The sequence below is a fragment of the Pungitius pungitius genome, unplaced genomic scaffold (genome assembly GCF_949316345.1).
Source record: "Pungitius pungitius unplaced genomic scaffold, fPunPun2.1 scaffold_38, whole genome shotgun sequence".
In the NCBI taxonomy this organism is placed as follows: domain Eukaryota; kingdom Metazoa; phylum Chordata; class Actinopteri; order Perciformes; family Gasterosteidae; genus Pungitius; species Pungitius pungitius.
The window spans coordinates 1-19,636 of NW_026909784.1; the positions used below are offsets into that span (position 1 = coordinate 1).

Sequence of the window (19,636 nt, forward strand, 5' to 3'; positions counted from 1 at the left end):
GTGATATACTTTTTGTAATTTGTAGGTGTACAATCTGCGGCGCTCGGCGGCTTCCAGAGAGAAGTGAAAAAGCTTACGGCACCTGGGATTCCCAGGCGGTCTTCCATCCAGGTACTAACCAGGCCCTGCTCTGCTTAGCTTCCGAGATCAGACGAGATCGGGCGGAACCAGAGAGGTATGGCCGTAAGCTGCTTTTTATCTTTTTCCTAATCCTTTAAAACGTGTCAAAGATAATCAGAAGAGCTCCTTTTTCTTAAATTGAAGCAGCTCTTAGGATTGGCAAGAGAAGTTCCTAAAACCTGAAGGTAACTTTACTTTTCTTCACTGGCAATTCTAACATGTTGGGTTAGCACCTGTATTTCAACGGCTAAATTACAAACAAAAGTATGCCAATTGTTAAATGTTGATCAACACTAATTTAGCAACCATGAAACGGAATCAATTTTGATGATATTGTCTAAGTTCCTTATATATCCAACGTTAAAACAACACTAAACATGCATCTCTTCGACAATGTGATATACTTTTTGTAATTTGTAGGTGTACAATCTGCGGCGCTCGGCGGCTTTCAGAGAGAAGTGAAAAAGCATACAGCACCTGGGATTACCAGGCGGTCTTCCATCCAGGTACTAACCAGGCCCTGCTCTGCTTAGCTTCCAAGATCAGACGAGATCGGGCGGAACCAGAGAGGTATGGCCGTAAGCTGCTTTTTATCTTTTTCCTAATCCTTTATAATGCGTCAAAAAATTATGTCACGCCTGCCGTTGGCATCTTTGTGTGGGTTAAATAAGGGTATGCAAAGAAGGCTGTGACATCCTATGCCGAAAATTGGATGGACTAGAGAAGACCCGCCCAGGAGTCCCAGCCAATCGGTGGATGGCCATTGCAGTCCCCGCCACCTCAAATGGCCTGACGATGGTATGGACGTAAGCCACCTTTCATCTTCTTCCTATTGCATCTCTTCTACAATGTGAAATGCTTTTTACAATTGTGTAGGTGTACAATCTGCGGCGCTGGGCGGCTTTCGGAGAGAGAAGTGAAAAAGCTTACGGCACCTGGGATTCCCAGGCGGTCTTCCATCCAGGTACTAACCAGGCCCTGCTCTGCTTAGCTTCCGAGATCAGACGAGATCGGGCGGAACCAGAGAGGTATGGCCGTAAGCTGCTTTTTATCTTTTTCCTAATCCTTTAAAACGTGTCAAAGATAATCAGAAGAGCTCCTTTTTCTAAAATTGAAGCAGCTCTTAGGATTGGCAAGAGAAGTTCCTAAAACCTGAAGGTAACTTTACTTTTCTTCACTGGCAATTCTAACATGTTGGGTTAGCACCTGTATTTCAACGGCTAAATTACAAACAAAAGTATGCCAATTGTTAAATGTTGATCAACACTAATTTAGCAACCATGAAACGGAATCAATTTTGATGATATTGTCTAAGTTCCTTATATATCCAACGTTAAAACAACACTAAACATGCATCTCTTCGACAATGTGATATACTTTTTGTAATTTGTAGGTGTACAATCTGCGGCGCTCGGCGGCTTTCAGAGAGAAGTGAAAAAGCATACAGCACCTGGGATTACCAGGCGGTCTTCCATCCAGGTACTAACCAGGCCCTGCTCTGCTTAGCTTCCAAGATCAGACGAGATCGGGCGGAACCAGAGAGGTATGGCCGTAAGCTGCTTTTTATCTTTTTCCTAATCCTTTATAATGCGTCAAAAAATTATGTCACGCCTGCCGTTGGCATCTTTGTGTGGGTTAAATAAGGGTATGCAAAGAAGGCTGTGACATCCTATGCCGAAAATTGGATGGACTAGAGAAGACCCGCCCAGGAGTCCCAGCCAATCGGTGGATGGCCATTGCAGTCCCCGCCACCTCAAATGGCCTGACGATGGTATGGACGTAAGCCACCTTTCATCTTCTTCCTATTGCATCTCTTCTACAATGTGAAATGCTTTTTACAATTGTGTAGGTGTACAATCTGCGGTGCTGGGCGGCTTTCGGAGAGAGAAGTGAAAAAGCTTACGGCACCTGGGATTCCCAGGCGGTCTTCCATCCAGGTACTAACCAGGCCCTGCTCTGCTTAGCTTCCGAGATCAGACGAGATCGGGCGGAACCAGAGAGGTATGGCCGTAAGCTGCTTTTTATCTTTTTCCTAATCCTTTAAAACGTGTCAAAGATAATCAGAAGAGCTCCTTTTTCTAAAATTGAAGCAGTTCTTAGGATTGGCAAGAGAAGTTCCTAAAACCTGAAGGTAACTTTACTTTTCTTCACTGGCAATTCTAACATGTTGGGTTAGCACCTGTATTTCAACGGCTAAATTACAAACAAAAGTATGCCAATTGTTAAATGTTGATCAACACTAATTTAGCAACCATGAAACGGAATCATTTTTGATGATATTGTCTAAGTTCCTTATATATCCAACGTTAAAACAACACTAAACATGCATCTCTTCGACAATGTGATATACTTTTTGTAATTTGTAGGTGTACAATCTGCGGCGCTCGGCGGCTTCCAGAGAGAAGTGAAAAAGCTTACGGCACCTGGGATTCCCAGGCGGTCTTCCATCCAGGTACTAACCAGGCCCTGCTCTGCTTAGCTTCCGAGATCAGACGAGATCGGGCGGAACCAGAGAGGTATGGCCGTATGCTGCTTTTTATCTTTTTCCTAATCCTTTATAATGCGTCAAAAAATTATGTCACGCCTGCCGTTGGCATCTTTGTGTGGGTTAAATAAGGGTATGCAAAGAAGGCTGTGACATCCTATGCCGAAAATTGGATGGACTAGAGAAGACCCGCCCAGGAGTCCCAGCCAATCGGTGGATGGCCATTGCAGTCCCCGCCACCTCAAATGGCCTGACGATGGTATGGACGTAAGCCACCTTTCATCTTCTTCCTATTGCATCTCTTCTACAATGTGAAATGCTTTTTACAATTGTGTAGGTGTACAATCTGCGGCGCTGGGCGGCTTTCGGAGAGAGAAGTGAAAAAGCTTACGGCACCTGGGATTCCCAGGCGGTCTTCCATCCAGGTACTAACCAGGCCCTGCTCTGCTTAGCTTCCGAGATCAGACGAGATCGGGCGGAACCAGAGAGGTATGGCCGTAAGCTGCTTTTTATCTTTTTCCTAATCCTTTAAAACGTGTCAAAGATAATCAGAAGAGCTCCTTTTTCTAAAATTGAAGCAGTTCTTAGGATTGGCAAGAGAAGTTCCTAAAACCTGAAGGTAACTTTACTTTTCTTCACTGGCAATTCTAACATGTTGGGTTAGCACCTGTATTTCAACGGCTAAATTACAAACAAAAGTATGCCAATTGTTAAATGTTGATCAACACTAATTTAGCAACCATGAAACGGAATCATTTTTGATGATATTGTCTAAGTTCCTTATATATCCAACGTTAAAACAACACTAAACATGCATCTCTTCGACAATGTGATATACTTTTTGTAATTTGTAGGTGTACAATCTGCGGCGCTCGGCGGCTTCCAGAGAGAAGTGAAAAAGCTTACGGCACCTGGGATTCCCAGGCGGTCCTCCATCCAGGTACTAACCAGGCCCTGCTCTGCTTAGCTTCCGAGATCAGACGAGATCGGGCGGAACCAGAGAGGTATGGCCGTATGCTGCTTTTTATCTTTTTCCTAATCCTTTATAATGCGTCAAAAAATTATGTCACGCCTGCCGTTGGCATCTTTGTGTGGGTTAAATAAGGGTATGCAAAGAAGGCTGTGACATCCTATGCCGAAAATTGGATGGACTAGAGAAGACCCGCCCAGGAGTCCCAGCCAATCGGTGGATGGCCATTGCAGTCCCCGCCACCTCAAATGGCCTGACGATGGTATGGACGTAAGCCACCTTTCATCTTCTTCCTATTGCATCTCTTCTACAATGTGAAATGCTTTTTACAATTGTGTAGGTGTACAATCTGCGGCGCTGGGCGGCTTTCGGAGAGAGAAGTGAAAAAGCTTACGGCACCTGGGATTCCCAGGCGGTCTTCCATCCAGGTACTAACCAGGCCCTGCTCTGCTTAGCTTCCGAGATCAGACGAGATCGGGCGGAACCAGAGAGGTATGGCCGTAAGCTGCTTTTTATCTTTTTCCTAATCCTTTAAAACGTGTCAAAGATAATCAGAAGAGCTCCTTTTTCTAAAATTGAAGCAGTTCTTAGGATTGGCAAGAGAAGTTCCTAAAACCTGAAGGTAACTTTACTTTTCTTCACTGGCAATTCTAACATGTTGGGTTAGCACCTGTATTTCAACGGCTAAATTACAAACAAAAGTATGCCAATTGTTAAATGTTGATCAACACTAATTTAGCAACCATGAAACGGAATCAATTTTGATGATATTGTCTAAGTTCCTTATATATCCAACGTTAAAACAACACTAAACATGCATCTCTTCGACAATGTGATATACTTTTTGTAATTTGTAGGTGTACAATCTGCGGCGCTCGGCGGCTTTCAGAGAGAAGTGAAAAAGCATACGGCACCTGGGATTCCCAGGCGGTCTTCCATCCAGGTACTAACCAGGCCCTGCTCTGCTTAGCTTCCGAGATCAGACGAGATCGGGCGGAACCAGAGAGGTATGGCCGTGAGCTGCATTTCATCTTTTTCCTAATCCTTTAAAACGTGTCAAAGTTAATCAGAAGTTTCTTTTTCTAAAATTGAAGCAGTTACGGGGTAACACTTTACTTGAATGGGTGTTCATAAGGCTGACATAACATTGTCATAACCATGACATGACAGCTGTCATAAATATCAATGAATACTTATCACAGTTGTCGTTAAGTGTCATTCGGTTAAGTTAAGTTGTGTCACTTTTGATGCAAAGGTGACATTGTTTGAGATGTCCTTGTTAAGACCACTTGACATAAGCCAAGACAACAAAACCTGTCATAAACATGTCATAGCAGACCTCACTGTCAAACTTAAGAAAAACGTTTGGTTTCATATCTTAGAGCGACATTAAACCGTCCTATATCGATGGTTTTGACACTCGCTGTCACAAAACCATTACAACTGTGTCATAAATGTTGTCCCTTTCTTTAAGATGTCGTTAAGTGTAACTACACTGCCAAATGACTTTATAACAGTGTCACGACTGTTTTCTTTGAATTCAAGTAAAGTGGAACAATTAGATTCTTCAATTAATATGTCATTATATGTTATTACATAGTCAAACCAGTTTATAATTGTGTCATAACTGTTTTCTTTGAATTCAAGTAAAGTGGAACAATTTGAATGTTTCGTTAAAATGTCATTAAGTGTTATTACACTGTCAGATGATATAAATACCTTAACAAAAGCAACAAACAAGTCAAGAGGTAGTGTTTCCTTTATGTATTCCAACACAAAACATTTGGTTGTGATTTTTATCCAAAGTGACATTTTGTAACACACAAGCAAGTATCTGCTCAGGAGAGAACATATGAGTCTGACACGACATAGATGCATAAATACCAGCAGACATTGTAGAGAGTCAGATTTTATTTTTTACTTGTTTTTTCACATCATGGAAAAGTCTGCCCAACACACCATTGTAATGGCGTACACCCAACCAGTGGTGCCACACTATCATCTTAAGATGAAGCTTGAGTGATTCAGGAGTACGATTCCCTCTGTGGCGCCATACTTCCAGTTTGTAGCTTTGCCATGCACACTTAATATGCTGAGTATGAGCACCAGTCTCTCGGTCCACAAAGTTGTTTTTATGGCAGACGGAATAATGATCATACCCATACTGGGCAAGTTGCCCTTTGTAGGCACGCCATTCGTCACTGAGGATGGATGTTCTGGGTTTGACATGGCGTCTAATATGACCTATAAGTGTCTTCCTTCTGCGATCCCTGACGAGTCTCAGAATGGGTCTTCTGGAATTCCTGTCGACCTCCAACATCCCAAAGACCCACTGCCGTTCATGGCGCCAAGTGTTGCCAAATCGACCACGATGGTACTAAAAGTAAATGAGAAAACACAATATTTAATAAGGTTTGGACTGTATTACATCTTAACGTGTGTCCTTCCCACGTGCACTGACAGATAAAGTATAAAATATTACTCCTTATAAAATCTTGATCTAAAATTTGTACAGATGCATACAAATATATAGCCCACCTTTCGTTTGTGGGCAAATTTGCTCTCATCAATAACAACAAATCGATGACGACCACCAATCCTCATCGATCTTTTCCTCAGTCGCTTGACAGCAGCAATGCACACCTTCAAATGAGAAAATAAAATATCAGCATCTTGAGGTATGTGGGATGTGGAGTTCTCTGTGTGTGTCTTCTTGTATTTACTTTTTAGCTTGTAGAATAGATGTCCGCTTGTAGGACAGATGGCGTGACCGGATCGGTCCTTATAAGGCAGACAATGTGAATGGTGGAAGAGAGAGCACAGGAAAAATGAAGATAAAATATTATCTGAGATAACACACCTGCGACCGAAGGGAGAACCAGTTTTAACCCATTTTCAGAGCAAGGCCGAAGGCTGCAGGAGAGAGTACCAGACACTCATTGTTCGGGGAAGGCATTTGTTACAGAAGGATGAACTGGGTTGAACCAACGTTCAAGGGCACCAGAGGGATTAAAACAGGTCAGTGTCAGAAGGCAGGCGGACTTTGGAAGGGATTTGCTTGCGATGCGTATTTCATTGTCTCCAGATATATCTGTGGAGAATTGCTCATGTACAACTTTTTCTCTTCTAAATAAATGTTAAACTTTTTAACTAATTTCCTGTAGTGGATTCTTCTCGTCAACCAACTCGGGTGGATAAGGAATATCCTAACAATTTTGGGGGCTCGTCCGGGATAGGAGTTTCCCTGCAGGGGGGAATTCGGTCCAAGAGCTTTCACCTGCTGAACACTGCGTACTCCCAGGCCGGCCTCAAAACAAGGTAAGCAGAAACCTGTTACATCTAATTCTGCATATTGATTAATCTAAAATAAGGAGTACGCTGTGGATTGGTGGTGAAGGAACCAAATTGATACATGAGCAATTCGCTAAAGTTAATATTAAGGAAACCGGTAAAAGTGCACAACAATAGTGCCGGCGAGTACTATTGGGTTTAGTAGGTACCGGCGAGTACCAAGGGATCTTCTATCCGACACAAATGAAAGGATCAGGGATCCTATTGGGTTTGGTGGGTACCGGCGAGTACCAAGGGATCAATGATCTGACACAAATAAAAGGATTTTGAATCCTAGTCTTTGGTTTGGCCACCCCATCAGTTCCTGACGAGGACTGAAGTCGCTAGGTGAGTGTCCTGGGGATTTGAGGACCCCCGAAAACTGGTCTTTGGTTTGGCAACCCCATCAGACCCTGACGAGGGCTGAAGTCGCTAGGTGAGTGTCCTGGGGATTTGAGGACCCCCGAAAACTGGTCTTTGGTTTGGCAACCCCATCAGACCCTGACGAGGGCTGAAGTAGCTAGGTTGGAGTCCTGGGGATTTGAGGACCCCCGAATCCCAGGGTTAGAGTCCCTAGGAGTAAAAGCTCCTTAAATCCTGGGCTGCAGTCTCTGAGGGTGCAGCTCGTGTGTCTGTGTGTGTGTGTGGGTGCAAGCAAGCAGGAGAGTGAAGAAAAAAAAAAAAAAAAAGAGGGGAAACTGAGAACATAGAGGTTAATATAAACTTTCGGTGTAATACATTGATGACCGAGAGGTTAACATAAACTTTCGGTGTAATACATTGATTCTCGGAAGGTTAAGATAAACTTCCGTTGTAATACATTGATTCTCGGAAGGTTAAGATAAACTTCCGTTATAATGCATTGATTTCGAAGGGTTAAAATAAACCTTCGTTACAATAAAAGAATTCTGGAAGTATAACATAAGTTCTCAGAACAAACGGGGAAGCTTGCTGGAGCTGCGGAGAACATTTACTGTGTCATACTGAGGTGACCAGCTGTCCGAGCGGGTTCAAGCGATATAACTGGGAACTGTTGTTGGAATGGAAGATGAATATGATCGGGAAACTGTTGACGGCGGCTGGGGGCCAGCGCCAGGGTATCGATGGAAAATAATAAACGACCAGCTGAGGCTGTTGTTGGTGGCGGTGGGTGGAGAAACCACCGGGAAAAAGAAGCATGAGGCTGTGGAGCGCACGGAACGCAGTGAGAAAGTTGTTAGAAAAGAAAGGCGTTAGTTTGGCAGACAGGCTGTCACTGGCGCAGATTTTGTGGGAGAAGGAGAGAGATTGTAGAGAAGAAAAGAAGGAGCTTGAGTCGAAGCGCGAGAAGGCGAGTGTGTTGAAAAAAGGAAAACTTCGTAAAGAGATGGAGGATGTGGAGGACATGAGGTCCGCATTGTTTTCGTACTGGATAAAAAGTAAAGCCGTGGGGAGAAATAACCAGGAACGGTGTAATGAGGAAAGACCACCGGCATACGATGTTGAAATAAACGGTGTGAATTCGGCTTCTGCACCTGCTGGGTTGTATCCTGTATTAAATATAACGGGGGGAGAGTTGGAAGTTGAAGAAAGTGTACCACTGCGGGGTTGTCGGGGCAACAGGGGAAAGCCGGCCTTTCGAAGCGCGTCAAAATCGGGAGGGGTTTAAAGAATGGACGGACTCACGCACTCCGGGGAGTAGGGACAGCTCAGAAGTGCAGCGGAGAAATAAGGCGGATAAGGGAAAGTATTTAGCCGGGGCGAATGAGCAGGTGAAAACACAATTGAGATACAGGGAATCACCAGACATGGGGGAGAGAGGAAAAAAAGGCTCTGCCTCGGCTCAGGAGGAGCAAAACGGGGAATGCGGGGATAACAGCGACCCAGAGATTCACGGGGAACCGGGAAAAATGTATCCGTTATTCATGTCTTCTCGAGGTGTTAATAAATACAAGCCGTGGTCGCTGGGAGACGTGTCCGCTCTAGTCGCGCAAATGCCTGCACCATCTGAAGGGGGAGATAAGTGGCTAAAACAACTCGATACGCTTACTAACGGACACACGCTGGCGCTCGGCGACTTTAGGGCTGTAGCAGCCAGATGCATGACCGCACATGATTTAGCGGACGTGGAAAACAGAGCGGGGGTGACCCGACAAGCCGATGACGACAGATTTTTGTATTTCGCGACAGAGATCGGGGACGCAATGCGCAAGAAATGGCCACTTCTAATGTCGACTAAAATACCGAAATTACCATGGGACGCGAAGAAAACCCCGCGCGCGTATTTGGACGAATGTAAAGAGACCTGGGTAAAAAGCACTAGCCATCATCCGGGAACGGAGGGCATACAGAGAGAATGGTTCAGACAGGCGGTGCTGGAGGGAGTACGAGAGGGGGTAAAAGCTAAAATGATCACTAATCCAGACTTGCCAGGAAGTGAATCTGCTGTGTGGGAAAGACATTTACTGCACCATTTACAGGACGCGACTGAGGAAGCGACAGGGGAAGAGAAGCAGCTAAAAGAATTACAGGCTCAGCTTCTTAGGCTTCAGCTCACTAAGGTCAAACAGGAAGTGAGCGAAAAGAAGCAGAAAGGGAAAGACGAGCGACAGATGACAGTCCAGGCTGCCCCAGCTGAAGGTAACGCCCCAGATTTGTATCCACTCCCACCATGGGAGGAGACGTCCTATGGGACAGCCCAGGGGTGGGGCCCAAACCGAGGGGGCGGTTATCGGGGAGGTTACAGAAGTAATTACAGGGGTGGCGCTGGTCGGAGAGGATCATACGGTGGGGGAGGAGAAAGAGGCGGCTACCAAGGGAGAGACGCTTGTTTCAACTGTGGTATGGAGGGGCACTGGCGCATGGAGTGTCCTAGCAAAAAGAAGAGACATGGGAGGGGCAGGGGTGTCCCATCTCGGGGGGCTTGGGCCCCCAATCCACATGCTGCGCCACCTAGGGGACAATACCCTGCACTGGAGGACTGGGGCTATGAGGCGGATGCCTCTCAGTGACACACCCCGATGGGAGACTCCGACAGCAGGGGCAGGGCAGACCCCATGCTGTCACTCACGGTACTGCAACAACAACTGCCGTTTCTTGTTGACACTGGGGCCACATACTCCACCATACAAGCAGCGGGCTCGTCTGCTATGTCCAAAGACAGTGTCAGCATTATGGGATTCTCCGGGGTGTCACAGAAACTGCCTATAACAGTCCCCCTACCGGTGAAAGTTGGAAATCAGACATTGACTCACTCTTGTGTTGTCTCACCTCAAGTTCCAGTGAATATTATGGGAAGGGATCTTCTCATCAAGACAGGGGCTTCAATCTTGTGCGGCCCGGACGGACTGAGTGTCACATTGCTGGATGGAACTGTGTTGCATTGCAATGACAATGGACAGACTAATGGCCAGTGGGTGATGCAGCCACTGCAACAACAACAGTGCGCAGACATTTACTGGGGCCTCCTAAAGCCTGAGTGTCCTGACATCCCAGGGGTGATGGCTCTTTACCAAAAGTGGAAGCCTTGGATAACTCTTCTTGATCCGTATGTTTCTCCTCCTGACCCGCCTCATGTAACATTGTTCTATGATAGACAAGGGGATGATTGCTACTGGGATGAATTTATGGGGCACTTAGAGAGCACTGAGTGGGAGGTGACGTCCCAAAACCTCTATGTGGGCCCAGAAGGGGTAGCCGCAGCTGTTATCCTCTCTCCTGATCAATTGAAATGGTATTTAATGAGCCAAGAGGCGGTGCCACATGTATCGCTGGCTCTGCATCCCAAACATCAGGCTAAAGACTTGGGTCCAATGACTAAACGAGCAGTGCTGCTAGATGACTGGGTGTGCACTCAACTGCCTGATGTTTGTTTTTCTCCTTCCGCTAAGATGTACAGAATCTCAGGGAAAGCGACTAACACTGTCATTTTAACGCACAAACAGGTGTCCAGAGACCACGGAAGGGAGAAGACCGACCAAACTTCCAGACTACCTCTGGTCCGAAGGCCCGACTGACGTAGGTTTTTGTAACACATGTAAACCAGTAACGTTTGAAATTCAAAAGCGACCCCCCATTTGGCAGTCCCAATACCCTCACAAGCCAGCCGCGGCAGAGGGGATCAGGGACACTATAGAGGGACTCATTAAGTCAGGAGTACTGGAGCCCTCTCAGTCCGCCTGGAACACGCCCATTCTCCCGGTAGAAAAGGCAGCAACTGGTAAATATCGCATGGCACATGATCTCAGAAAGATAAACGACATGCTGGTAACGACAACGGTACCCATCCCGAACCCATACACTGCGTTGACTAGTCTAACACCACAACAACAATGGTTCACGTGCATTGATTTGGCAAACGCGTTCTTTTGCGTACCCCTACAGGAAAACATGCGGGATGTATTCTCATTCACATATGGGAACAAGCAACTACGTTATACTCGGCTACCGCAAGGATTTGCTCTTTCACCTGGTATTTTCAATCAAGTGTTAAAACAAGCATTGACAGGTTGTCCGCTCCCAGAGGGCACGACGCTGATCCAATACGTCGACGATATCCTCCTCGCATCCACTTCAGCTGAATCCTGTGTGGATAAGACACCATCTTACGCTGGTTGGCCACGACCGGTTTCAAGGTCAGTAAGTCAAAGTTGCAGGTCGCCAGGCGGCAGGTTTCGTTTCTGGGGAGAGTGCTGTCAGGAAGCGGCTCAGGGCTCTCAGCCGCGCACAGGTCCAGTATTCTCCACCATTCGCGTCCACAGAATGTAAAGGAAATGCTTTCCTTCCTAGGACTCACGGGGTTCAGCAGACAATTCATTCCGCGTTGTTCAAATCTCACTCAGATTCTACGTGCAAAGGTAAACAAGAAGGGGATGAGGAACCTCACTGCTAAACTCGAATGGGACCAAGAGGCGGAGGAGGCATTTATTACACTAAAAACAGAGCTGGCGCAGGCCGCAGACCTTGCAGTTCCAGATTACAGCGCGCCGTTTTACCTGGACGTTTCTGAAACAACAGGGGTAGTAAATGGGGTTTTGTTTCAGAAAAAGGGGGAGGGTAAAAGGAAGGTGCTTCTGTATATCAGTGCCATGATGGACAACATGGAAAAACGACAACATGAATGCACACAACACGCAGCAGGGGTTGCAAAGCTATAAAACAGCACACATAGTCATGGGCCACCCACTACACGTGCTAACAACACACAGCATAGTAGCTTATGTAAACTCACAAACTTTCACGATGACGTCACTAAGACAAAGAAGGCTGAGCAAGCTGTTAGAAGCTCCAAACCTCACCTTCACACATGAAGGCATCAACATGGCTGATCACATGGGAGAGGGGGAACCACACCAATGTGAGTACAAGGTGGAGCTGGAAGCAAAAGCACGAACCGACTTAAAAAGCACACCACTGACACACTTTGATTGGCAATTGTTCACTGATGGCAGCTGCTTCAGACATCCACAACATGGGTTGCAGTCCGGATACGCGGTAGTCAGAAGTAATGGGGCAGGAACAGAGGTTCTGGAAGCGGGAAGAATTCAGGATCAACAGTCAGCACAGAGAGCGGAGGTACTCGCGCTGATAAGAGCGCTACAGCTGGCAGAAGGGAAGGCAGTAAACATCTATACTGACTGCGGTAGGAGCAGCTCACGTGGAGCTGGAGCAGTGGTTAAGAGCAGGTTTTCTGACGGCTGGAGGAAAACCGATTAAACACGAACCAGAAATGAAAGACTTGGCGGCAGCCTTGGCTCTACCAAGCACAGTGGCCATTATAAAGTGTAAAGGACACGAGCAGTCCAACAGCACGGTGGCAAAGGGAAACCAGGCAGCAGATCAAGCTGCAAAACAGGCTGCAGGTTACCAAATGGGGCTCCAAATGGTAAGTGCAGAAGAAGAGGGACAGTTGGGGCCACAACTTAATGAGGAGCAAATTGCAGAAGCCCAAAAGGGGGCGTCTCTCCACAGGAGAAAACGGTGTGGAAACAAAGAGGGGCTACGGAGGCTGGAGGCCTCTGGAGGTCCCCGGACGGTCGTCCAGTGCTACCACCTGAAATCAGAAACAGGTGTTTGCAGGAGGCACACAGGATGGCACATGTGGGACACAAACAGATGAATAGGAATCTTTGTCACTGGTGGCATCCGTTTTTGGCAGACATGACACGTGAATATGTTAAGACCTGTAAAATATGCATCACGTTTAACCCAAAACCGACGGTGAAGCCGGAGATGGGGGTGTTTCCGTTGACATTGGTGCCGGGATGGGAAATAGTCATCGACTACACTGACATGATCACCCAATGCGAAGGTAAAAGGTATCTCCTGGTATGCGTGGACGCCTTGACCGGCTGGCCAGAGGCGTGGCCCACAAAAAAGGAGGACAGTAAATCCGTTATCAAATGTTTGATAAACCATTACATACCAAGACATGGGTTCCCTGAGAAAGTCAGGTCTGACAACGGCACACACTTCAAAAATCATGACCTGCAAGAAGTGGAGAGAATGTTGGGTCTGAAACATGCTTTTGGTACAGTATATCACCCCCAATCCCAAGGGAAAGTAGAACGCATGGACCAAAACTTAAAACAAAAATTGGCTAAAATCTGTGCACAGACAAATTTAACCTGGGTATAAGCCCTCCCACTTGCATTAATGGCCATCAGAAGCTCAGTCAATCAGGGTACAGGTTTCACCCCTTACGAGCTGACCACTGGAAGACAGTTTCCCGGACCAAGCGCAGGCTTGAAGCTCCAGCCTGACCCGGAGACACCAACAGGTGAGTATGCAAGTCAATATAACGAACTACGAGCTCTCGTTTCAGATTTTGCGGTCCAGGTGCAAGACAGAACCGGAGGGCAGAACACCCCTGATCCCCACACAACAGCCTGGGTCCTCCTGAGGGTCATTGAGAGGAAGTGGTCGGAGCCACGGTGGACAGGACCATACCAGGTGGAGGAGAGAACCTCACACGCTGTGAGGCTGAGAGGGAAAGGGGACACCTGGTACCACTGGAGCCAGTGCGCCCCCGCGGACGAACCGGGTTGCACTCTTCAGGACATCCTGACAACGCAGCAGAAAGAGACGGAACTGGACCGGACGTGCTCTCGGCGGGCAGTGACCGACAGACACCCAGTGCATGGTGTTCTGTGTTGACTGTCTACAACGAAAGAAGACCAGCGACGAAGAAATGCACAATGCTATCCTCTCCTCTCCTATTTTCTATCTTTCTCAATTCTCCGCAGTTAGTTTAGTTGAAATAGAGAATGTTGAGCTTAATATTTCCATAATTGCTATGGGGGGGGTAACGGTTGTTATTGCATTAGCTCTTATATACTTAGCTGCCACAGGTTCCACCTTGTTTGTTTGAGTGTTATTACAGTGTTGATACTATATAGCTTGGGTTGTTTTTGGGTATATCTTTCTGTGAGTTGTTTGTGTAATCTAGTGGAAAGGGAGCGAGCCACAGTAAGGGACAGAACCAACACTTGGGGGTCCCTTCTCAAAGTCAGACACGAAAAGACAGGGCGTGGTGTAAGGTAAGAGGTTTAAAGGTCCGGGGGGAGGCCCTCCTCCATCAGTATCACAACAGACCGGCATGATGGGCAACGGCTCCAGGGGTGGAGGACTCCACGCGTTGGGGGGCTGGAAATGTATGGGCTTCATGGTACTAATCTCGATTTCCATAGTGTGGGGTATACTCTAGTTTTTTGAAGGCTCACACGTCACCCCCATGGCAACGCCCACCATCCTCTCCCGCACACGCCGCGATTTCAAGAAGGGGTGGCCATGCGATAGAAAGGCGAAGATCTTACGGTACGTTAGAGGAAGCACGATGACCTTTGAGTTTGATTTATGCGACGTGATACATTGCTATCGGAATCACGCATCATGGACAAAGTGCAATTTGTACCTGTGCGCATATCCGTATTTCCATAGTGTGTGTGCGCGGGCGCGGTACCTACACAAAGAAAGTGAGAGGTGTGGATCATGGGGACACGTAGCAAAATATACTGGCGCTAACTGGGCCCCATACGGACCCTACTCCGACCCTTCGTGGTGGTCCAATGTTACCTTTTCCAGAAAACCCCAAAGCACCATCTCGATCAACCGGGTTAGTCTCACACTAGCAGGATTTTATAGTGCACCCCCTAGCAGAAATCCGAAATATGGGGATTTCTACTTCACTTTGGGGCTTGAACGGACAGGGGAGGACGCCCAGGGGATACTGCGGCTTGTTTTTGTTGACCCTCCGGCCTCTCGTCCAGGGAGACCCACACCTCCTCCAGACAGACAGGGGGCACTCGCTATGGCTATTGACTACTCTCAACTAAAACCCTTAGATATACTCGAACAGGCCACCGGCTATAAAGACGACAATCTGTGGCTTCGATGGCTGTCCCAAAACGCGGTAGAACATGGGCAGGGTAACTGTATAGCATGCGCCTCGGGTCGACCACAACTTACCACGGAACCGACCCCTCTGCATCCGGAAGATGCCTGGGGTTATAATTGTATGCTGGGGCTAACTCGGCAGGCAACCCCTCCAAATTGTACCACCCTGGCGTCTCTCCTCCCAACGATACATAACAAGACAAAGCCTGGCCCGTTCACTCCATTCAGAGGCGAACCGCGTCATTATCAGTGTTTCAACTTCACTCATACTTCCCCCACAATCAACGTAGGACAGGTCCCGGCCGACTGGTGCAACATCACAACCAGAGGGACATTGATCGGGGTATGGGCCCGGGCGGGGTTATGTTATTATTGCGGGGGACAGAGGCTTTTGTCCAGAATCCAAACCAAAACAATTGGGAGATGTGCAATGATCCGACTGGCCGTACCACTAACCATGATCAGAAACAAATTGGTCAAAAGCACAGAAAAATGAAACACTGCGCTCACTAAACGACGACGGAGAGAGAGCACAGGAAAAATGAAGATAAAATATAATCTGAGATAACACACCTGCGACCGAAGGGAGAGCCAGTTTGAACCCATTTTCAGAGCAAGGCCGAAGGCTGCAGGAGAGAGTACCAGACACTCATTGTTCGGGGAAGGCATTTGTGACAGAAGGATGAACTTGGTTGAACCAACGTTCAAGGGCACCAGAGGGATTAAAACAGGTCAGTGTCAGAAGGCAGGCGGACTTTGGAAGGGATTTGCTTGCGATGCGTATTTCATTGTCTCCAGATATATCTGCGGAGAATTGCTCATGTACAACTTTTTCTCTTCTAAATAAATGTTAAACTTTTTAACTAATTGGATTCTGTAGTGGATTCTTCTCGTCAACCAACTCGGGTGGATAAGGAATATCCTAACACAGTCCATCCAGCCTTTTTTCTTCTCATTGAGAAGACCTTTGAGTTCACTGGTGACCGTTGGCTTGTTGTTGGTGAAGTAGTGTACAGTCCAGATTGGAACGGTGGCATTTTCACAGAATCAAATGTTATTCCGTAAGGCATTGCGGAATGCTGTGGATAACCTCCCAAGAGGTCCACACTGCGGATAGCATTCCATCAATCCAAGAAGTACTGCATGGCTTCGTTTGCCTCTGTCCAGCGCCTCACAGTCTGCCTCAGCACCAAAGGAACATACTCTGGTGGTAACAAAGGGAGAACCATCGGTGATAGTTGTTTTTTTGAAAGTCAAATTCCGTTTTCACCCTCAAGCAAACTAAGACTATACTTTCAGGGATCATTTCTATAGTTTCCGACTTGAGAAGTGTGTTTCAAAATGGTATGGCCTCGCTATCCACGATGATGAAATGTGATATTTCCCACTGGGCGTGAAGCGGGCACAGAGAAGTGAATCAGTTCACAAGCTTTCTGCCATTGATGACCGCTCTTTAATTCCTAGTGGAGTAAAGAGGTGGGAAATATGGACCGAGTGGTTATCAGACTACGTCAACTGACTTTTATATATAACCCCAAAAATTTGACTTGATTAGTTGATAGAATGGCGGAATTATCCGATATATTTTACTGTGTTTCAGTTCAAAGGGGGATTTTGTGACACCTTTCCGCATTGACCCTTCGCAGGAAGCCCAATAGTCATCTTCCTCGAGCCTGGAAACCAGTTATCTGCTCACCCGGTTCACACCTCCCTCACATTGTTCTCTTGGAATTTGGTGTCCTAGCAATCCCTGAGCTTGTCCTTCAAGTCACGCTGATTACCCGAATATACCCCTGTCCCTGCAGTTGAAGCCTTTTTTCTTCTCATTGAGAAGACCTTTGAGTTCACTGGTGACCGTTGGCTTGTTGTTGGTGAAGTAGTGTACAGTCCAGATTGGAACGGTGGCATTTTTACAGAATCAAATGTTATTCCGTAAGGCATTCCGGAATGCTGTGGATAACCTCCCAAGAGGTCCACACTGCAGATAGCAGTCCATCAATCCAACAAGTCCTGCATGGCTTCGTTTGCCTCTGTCCAGCGCCTCACAGTCTGCCTCAGCACCAAAGGAACATACTCTGGTGGTAACAAAAGGAGAACCATCGGTGATAGTTGTTTTTTTGAAAGTCAAATTCCGTTTTCACCCTCAAGCAAACTAAGACTTTACTTTCAGGGATCATTTCTATAGTTTCCGACTTGAGAAGTGTGTTTCAAAATGGTATGGCCTCGCTATCCACGATGATGAAATGTGATATTTCCCACTGGGTGTGAAGCGGGCACAGAGAAGTGAATCAGTCCACAAGCTTTCTGCCATTGATGACCGCTCTTTAATTCCTAGTGGAGTAAAGAGGTGGGAAATATGGACCGAGTGGTTATCAGACTATCTAAACAGACTTTTATATATAACCCCAATAATTCGACTTGATTAGTTGATAGAATGGCTGAATTATCTGATATATTTTACTGTGTTTCAGTTCAAAGGGGGATTTTGTGACACCTTTCCGCATTGACCCTTGGCAGGAAGCCCAATAGTCATCTCCCTCGAGCCTGGAAACCAGTTATCTGCTCACCCGGTTCACACCTCCCTCACATTGTTCTCTTGGAATTTGGTGTCCTAGCAATCCCTGAGCTTGTCCTTCAAGTCACGCTGATTACCCGAATATACCCCTGTCCCTGCAGTTGAAGCCTTTTTTCTTCTCATTGAGAAGACCTTTGAGTTCACTGGTGACCGTTGGCTTGTTGTTGGTGAAGTAGTGTACAGTCCAGATTGGAACGGTGGCATTTTCACAGAATCAAATGTTATTCCGTAAGGCATTCCGGAATGCTGTGGATAACCTCCCAAGAGGTCCACACTGCGGATAGCAGTCCATCAATCCAAGAAGTCCTACATGGCTTCGTTTGCCTCTGTCCAGCGCCTCACAGTCTGCCTCAGCACCAAAGGAACATACTCTGGTGGTAACAAAAGGAGAACCATCGGTGATAGTTGTTTTTTTGAAAGTCAAATTCCGTTTTCACCCTCAAGCAAACTAAGACTATACTTTCAGGGATCATTTCTATAGTTTCCGACTTGAGAAGTGTGTTTCAAAATGGTATGGCCTCGCTATCCACGATGATGAAATGTGATATTTCCCACTGGGCGTGAAGCGGGCACAGAGAAGTGAATCAGTTCACAAGCTTTCTGCCATTGATGACCGCTCTTTAATTCCTAGTGGAGTAAAGAGGTGGGAAATATGGACCGAGTGGTTATCAGACTATCTAAACAGACTTTTATATATAACCCCAATAATTCGACTTGATTAGTTGATAGAATAGCTGAATTATCTGATATATTTTACTGTGTTTCAGTTCAAAGGGGGATTTTGTGACACCTTTCCGCATTGACCCTTGGCAGGAAGCCCAATAGTCATCTCCCTCGAGCCTGGAAACCAGTTATCTGCTCACCCGGTTCACACCTCCCTCACATTGTTCTCTTGGAATTTGGTGTCCTAGCAATCCCTGAGCTTGTCCTTCAAGTCACGCTGATTACCCGAATATACCCCTGTCCCTGCAGTTGAAGCCTTTTTTCTTCTCATTGAGAAGACCTTTGAGTTCACTGGTGACCGTTGGCTTGTTGTTGGTGAAGTAGTGTACAGTCCAGATTGGAACGGTGGCATTTTCACAGAATCAAATGTTATTCCGTAAGGCATTCCGGAATGCTGTGGATAACCTCCCAAGAGGTCCACACTGCGGATAGCAGTCCATCAATCCAAGAAGTCCTGCATGGCTTCGTTTGCCTCTGTCCAGCGCCTCACAGTCTGCCTCAGCACCAAAGGAACATACTCTGGTGGTAACAAAAGGAGAACCATCGGTGATAGTTGTTTTTTTGAAAGTCAAATTCCGTTTTCACCCTCAAGCAAACTAAGACTATACTTTCAGGGATCATTTCTATAGTTTCCGACTTGAGAAGTGTGTTTCAAAATGGTATGGCCTCGCTATCCACGATGATGAAATGTGATATTTCCCACTGGGCGTGAAGCGGGCACAGAGAAGTGAATCAGTTCACAAGCTTTCTGCCATTGATGACCGCTCTTTAATTCCTAGTGGAGTAAAGAGGTGGGAAATATGGACCGAGTGGTTATCAGACTATCTCAACAGACTTTTATATATAACCCCAAAAATTCGACTTGATTAGTTGATAGAATGGCTGAATTATCCGATATATTTTACTGTGTTTCAGTTCAAAGGGGGATTTTGTGACACCTTTCCGCATTGACCCTTTGCAGGAAGCCCAATAGTCATCTCCCTCACGACTGCAAACCAGTTATCTGCTCACCCAGTTCACACCTCCCTCACATTGTTCTCTTGGAATTTGGTGTCCTAGC

At 46.5% G+C, this 19,636-nt stretch overlaps 12 non-coding genes and 2 pseudogenes across 12 annotated transcripts; 4 read left to right on the plus strand and 10 right to left on the minus strand.

Moving 5' to 3' along the window:
• Positions 1-70: 70 nt before the first annotated feature.
• LOC134109482 (5S ribosomal RNA) lies at positions 71-189 on the minus strand. The gene has a single exon (XR_009942891.1). It is a non-coding gene; the product is annotated as a 5S ribosomal RNA (ribosomal RNA).
• A 396-nt stretch (positions 190-585) lies between these two features.
• LOC134109515 (5S ribosomal RNA) lies at positions 586-704 on the minus strand (annotated as a pseudogene).
• A 339-nt stretch (positions 705-1,043) lies between these two features.
• On the minus strand, positions 1,044-1,162 carry LOC134109580 (5S ribosomal RNA). The gene has a single exon (XR_009942989.1). It is a non-coding gene; the product is annotated as a 5S ribosomal RNA (ribosomal RNA).
• Positions 1,163-1,558: 396 nt separating this feature from the next.
• On the minus strand, positions 1,559-1,677 carry LOC134109525 (5S ribosomal RNA; annotated as a pseudogene).
• Positions 1,678-2,016: 339 nt separating this feature from the next.
• Positions 2,017-2,135, minus strand: LOC134109680 (5S ribosomal RNA). Its single transcript, XR_009943082.1, has one exon. It is a non-coding gene; the product is annotated as a 5S ribosomal RNA (ribosomal RNA).
• Positions 2,136-2,531: 396 nt separating this feature from the next.
• Positions 2,532-2,650, minus strand: LOC134109487 (5S ribosomal RNA). The gene has a single exon (XR_009942896.1). It is a non-coding gene; the product is annotated as a 5S ribosomal RNA (ribosomal RNA).
• A 339-nt stretch (positions 2,651-2,989) lies between these two features.
• Positions 2,990-3,108, minus strand: LOC134109743 (5S ribosomal RNA). Its single transcript, XR_009943146.1, has one exon. It is a non-coding gene; the product is annotated as a 5S ribosomal RNA (ribosomal RNA).
• A 396-nt stretch (positions 3,109-3,504) lies between these two features.
• On the minus strand, positions 3,505-3,623 carry LOC134109494 (5S ribosomal RNA). The gene has a single exon (XR_009942903.1). It is a non-coding gene; the product is annotated as a 5S ribosomal RNA (ribosomal RNA).
• Positions 3,624-3,962: 339 nt separating this feature from the next.
• LOC134109753 (5S ribosomal RNA) lies at positions 3,963-4,081 on the minus strand. Its single transcript, XR_009943156.1, has one exon. It is a non-coding gene; the product is annotated as a 5S ribosomal RNA (ribosomal RNA).
• Positions 4,082-4,477: 396 nt separating this feature from the next.
• On the minus strand, positions 4,478-4,596 carry LOC134109505 (5S ribosomal RNA). The gene has a single exon (XR_009942914.1). It is a non-coding gene; the product is annotated as a 5S ribosomal RNA (ribosomal RNA).
• An 11,965-nt stretch (positions 4,597-16,561) lies between these two features.
• On the plus strand, positions 16,562-16,777 carry LOC134109623 (small nucleolar RNA U3). The gene has a single exon (XR_009943026.1). It is a non-coding gene; the product is annotated as a small nucleolar RNA U3 (small nucleolar RNA).
• A 655-nt stretch (positions 16,778-17,432) lies between these two features.
• On the plus strand, positions 17,433-17,648 carry LOC134109643 (small nucleolar RNA U3). Its single transcript, XR_009943046.1, has one exon. It is a non-coding gene; the product is annotated as a small nucleolar RNA U3 (small nucleolar RNA).
• Positions 17,649-18,303: 655 nt separating this feature from the next.
• LOC134109624 (small nucleolar RNA U3) lies at positions 18,304-18,519 on the plus strand. The gene has a single exon (XR_009943027.1). It is a non-coding gene; the product is annotated as a small nucleolar RNA U3 (small nucleolar RNA).
• Positions 18,520-19,174: 655 nt separating this feature from the next.
• On the plus strand, positions 19,175-19,390 carry LOC134109625 (small nucleolar RNA U3). Its single transcript, XR_009943028.1, has one exon. It is a non-coding gene; the product is annotated as a small nucleolar RNA U3 (small nucleolar RNA).
• The last annotated feature ends 246 nt before the right edge of the window (positions 19,391-19,636 follow it).